This window comes from Oncorhynchus kisutch, linkage group LG14 (genome assembly GCF_002021735.2).
Source record: "Oncorhynchus kisutch isolate 150728-3 linkage group LG14, Okis_V2, whole genome shotgun sequence".
NCBI lineage: Eukaryota > Metazoa > Chordata > Actinopteri > Salmoniformes > Salmonidae > Oncorhynchus > Oncorhynchus kisutch.
In genome coordinates, this window is record NC_034187.2 from 6,529,573 (window position 1) to 6,533,913 (window position 4,341).

Consider the following 4,341-nt stretch of genomic DNA (forward strand, 5'->3'; position numbering starts at 1 on the left):
GTCTCTAATTGGGGATCATATTTAGGCAGCCCTGTTTCCCACTTTCTGGTGTGGGATCTTGTCTATGTGCCTGTCAGCACTCGTTTGTATAGCTTCACGTTTCGTTTTTGTTATTTTGTTCAGTGTTCATTCTTTAAATAAATAAGAATGTACGCATACCACGCTGTGCCTTGGTCCGATCCTTATAACGAACGTGACAAATAGAGACATGAGGTTTGGACCAGTGGCTTTCTTAGAGGATTATCTACACAACTGAAGAGAGACTGCCTTTAAAAAGAAACAAATGCCATTGAAAATAGTCTATGTGGTGCCGATATAAGACAGAAAGTGTTATTCTACAGTCATAATGGACTACAAAGTGTAAATAGGATCATTTTGGTAACTAATGTCAGTCTCGTCTAAAACTGAGTTTGGAACATCCGTGCGTCACAACGGGTAACTAAAGGTTGGGTTTTGATTTGACAATGTCCATTTGCCCTAACATGGGGTGAACAGCTGTGATGATTGCTCTCTATCCAATAGCATAGGCAGAAAGACAGACCTGCTCTGACTCTGTTTACATAAGACAAGAAGTTGCACTTTTGTTTTCTTGAGAAGTACTTCACCTTAGTTAGAAGTAAAATTATGCAACTAAGATCCTCTGCAAAAAAAACATCTAAATTAATGACATATTTCTGGACTTTTCTTAGATTCATTTATGGGGTATTTTAAGGATGTGAAAAAGGCTACAGTGTCTCACGTGGGACAAACATCACTAACCAAATGAGGAATGTGTCAGGAAACACCTCCAAGACTGAAATCCCATTTTTCTAATGAGTAACAGAAAAACACACGAGCCAATCAACGTGTTCAGTGGCTCTTTAACATCCTATTGGACCCATTGGTCAAAAGATACACATTTTATTGGACACCCTAGTATGTCCCTTTAGACCTGTCTCACACAAAGAGGAGGAGGAGGAAGAGGAGGAAGAGGGGGAAGATGAAGAGGAGGAGGAGGAGGAGGAGGGGGAAGATGAAGAGGAGGAGGAGGAGGAAGAGAAGGAGGAGGAGGAGGAGGAGGAAGAGGAGGAGGAGGAAGAGGAGGAGGAGGAAGAGAAGGAGGAGGGGGAAGATGAAGAGGAGGAGGAGGAGGAAGAGAAGGGGGAGGAGGAGGGGGAAGGGCAGGAGGAAGAGAAGGAGGAGGATGAGGAAGAGGAGGAGGAGGAGGAGGAGGAGGAGGAAGATGAAGAGGAGGAGGAGGAGGAGGAGGAGGAGGAGGAGGAGGAGGGGGAAGATGAAGAGGAGGAGGAGGAAGAGAAGGAGGAGGAGGAGGAGGAGGAAGAGGAGGAGGAGGAGGAAGAGAAGGAGGAGGAGGGGGAAGATGAAGAGGAGGAGGAGGAGGAAGAGAAGGAGGAGGAGGAGGGGGAAGGGCAGGAGGAAGAGAAGGAGGAGGAGGAGGAGGAAGAGGAGGAGGAGGAGGAGGAGGAGGAAGAGAAGGAGGAGGAGGAAGAATAGAAGGAGGAAGAGAAGGAGGAGGAGGAAGAATAGAAGGAGGAAGAGAAGGAGGAGGAGGAAGTGGAAGAGCAGGAGAAAGAGAAGGAGGAACAGAATGAGGAGGATGAGGAAGAGCAGGAGGAGGAGGAAGAAGAAGAGGGAAATGGAGAAAGGAGGGGAAAATTGTCTCTTTTGCCCTTCCTAACACTCTGACTTATTCTACTCAATTACAGAGAACACTTCTGAACACGCTCACAGGCCGCTAGGCAAGCTGCCACACACACACACACACACTCCTGAAGACGCTCGCAGGTATGGGCCAGCTGCCATGGTCTGAATAATAGACGTTGACTGTGTAGCCGTCATTTAACCAGCAGAGCCAGACAAAGACTTGGCAGAGGGAAGCAAGGGCCTCACTGATGTCTTAATCTAGCCTGCTGGTTTAGAGGCTTACCCCCTCAATCTAGCCTGCTTCGTAGAGGCTTACCCCCTCAATCTAGCCTGCTTCGTAGAGGCTTACCCCCTCAATCTAGCCTGCTTCGGAGAGGATTACCCCCTCAATCTAGCCTGCTTCGTAGAGGCTTACCCCCTCAATCTAGCCTGCTTCGTAGAGGCTTACCCCCTCAATCTAGCCTGCTTCGTAGAGGCTTACCCCCTCAATTTAGCCTGCTTCGTAGAGGCTTATCCCCTCAATCTAGCCTGCTTCGTAGAGGCTTACCCCCTCAATCTAGCCTGCTTTGTAGAGGCTTACCCCCTCAATCTAGCCTGCTTCGTAGAGGCTTACCGCCTTAATGTAGCATGCTTCGTAGAGGCTTACCGCCTTAATCTAGCCTGCTTCGTAGAGGCTTTCCCCCTCAGTCTAGCCTGCTTCGTAGAGGCTTACCCCCTCAATCTAGCCTGCTTCGTAGAGGCTTTCCCTCTCAATCTAGCCTGCTTCGTAGAGGCTTACCCCCTCAATCTAGCCTGCTTCGTAGAGGCTTACCCCCTCAATCTAGCCTGCTTCGTAGATGCTTATAGCCTCAATCTAGCCTGCTTCGTAGAGGCTTACCCCCTCATTCTAGCCTGCTTCAAAGGCTTTCCCTCTCAATCTAGCCTGCTTCGTAGAGGCTTTCCATCTCAATCTAGCCTGCTTTGTAGAAGATTTCCCCTCAATCTAGCCTGCTTCGTAGAGGCTTACCCCCTCAATCTAGCCTGCTTCGTAGAGGCTTACCCCCTCAATCTAGCCTGCTTCGTAGAGGCTTTCCCCTCAGTCTAGCCTTGTCCTTAGAGGCTTTCCCCTCAGTCTAACCTTGTCCTTAGAGGCTTTCCCCTCAGTCTAACCTTGTCCTTAGAGGCTTACCCCCTCAGTCTAGCCTTGTCCTTAGCTTTCCCCTTCAGTCTAGCCTGGTCCTTAGAGTCTTCTTGGGTTTGAAGCTACAAGCTTGGCACACCTGTATTTGAGGAGTTTCTCCCGTTCTCCTCTGCAGATCCCCTCAAGCTCTGTCAGGTTGGATGGGAGCATTTCTGCACATCTATTTTCAGATCTCTCCAGAGATGTTAGATCGGGTTCAAGTCCGGGCCCTGGCTGGGCCACTCTAGGACATTCAGAGACTTTTCCCGAAGCCACTCCTGCGTTGTCTTGGCTGTGTGTTAGGGTCATTGTCCTATTGGAAGGTGAACCTTCGCCCCAGTCTGAGGTCCTGAGTGCTCTGGAGCAGGTTTTCATCAAGGATCTCTCTGTACTTTGCTCCATTCATCTTTGCCCCGATCCTGACTATTCTCCCAGTCCCTGCCAGTGAAAACATCCCCAGAATATGATACTGCCACCACCATGCTTCACCGTAGGGATGGTCCCAGGTTTCCTCCTTGGCATTCAGGCCAAAGAGTTGAATCTTTGTTTCATCAGACCAGAACATCTTGTTTCTCATGGTCTGAGAGTCCTTTAGGTGCTTTTTGGCAAACTCCAAGCGGGCTGTCATGTGCCTTTTACTGAGGAGTGGCTTCCGTCTGGCTCTTCTACTATAAAGGCCTGATTGGTGGAGTGCTGCAGAGATGGTTGTCCTTCTGGAAGGTTCTCCCATCTCCACCCAGGAACTCTAGAGCTCTGTCAGTGTGACTACTCTATCAGTGTCCTCTGTGACCAAGGCCCTTCTCCCCCGATTGCTCAGTTTGGCCGGGCAGACAGCTCTAGGAAGAGTCTTGCTGGTTCCAAACTTCTTCCGTTTAAGAATGGCGGTCACTTTGATCTTGGGAACCTTCAATGCTGCAGACATTTTTTGGTACCCTTCCCCAGATCGGTGCCTCAACAAAATCCTGTCTCGGAGCTCTATGGACAATTGCTATGACCTTGGTTTTTATGGCTTGGTTTTTTTCTCTGACATAAACTGTCAACTGTGGTTCCTTATATAGACAGGTGTGTGCCTTTCCAAATCATGTCCAATTAATTGAATTTACCACAGGTGGACTCCAATCAAGTTGTCGATAAATCTCAAAGATGATCAATAGAAAAAGGACCTGAGTTCAACGTCAAGTCTCAAAGCAGAGGGTCTGTTTTTAATTTTTAATACATTTGGAAGAAGAAAAAAAAACGGTTTTTGTTTTGTCATTATGGGGTATTGTGATGTCATTATGGGGTATTGTGATGTCATTATGGGGTATTGTGATGTCATTATGGTGTATTGTGATGTCATTATGGGGTATTGTGATGTCATTATGGGGTATTGTGATGTCATTATGGGGTATTGTATGTAGATTGTTGAGGATTTTATTTATTTAATCCATTTAGAATAAGGCTGTAACTTAACAAAATGTGGAAAAAGTCAAGGCACTGTATATACTGTATCAGTCAAAGGTTTGGACACACCTACTCATTCAAGAGCTTGAAATAAT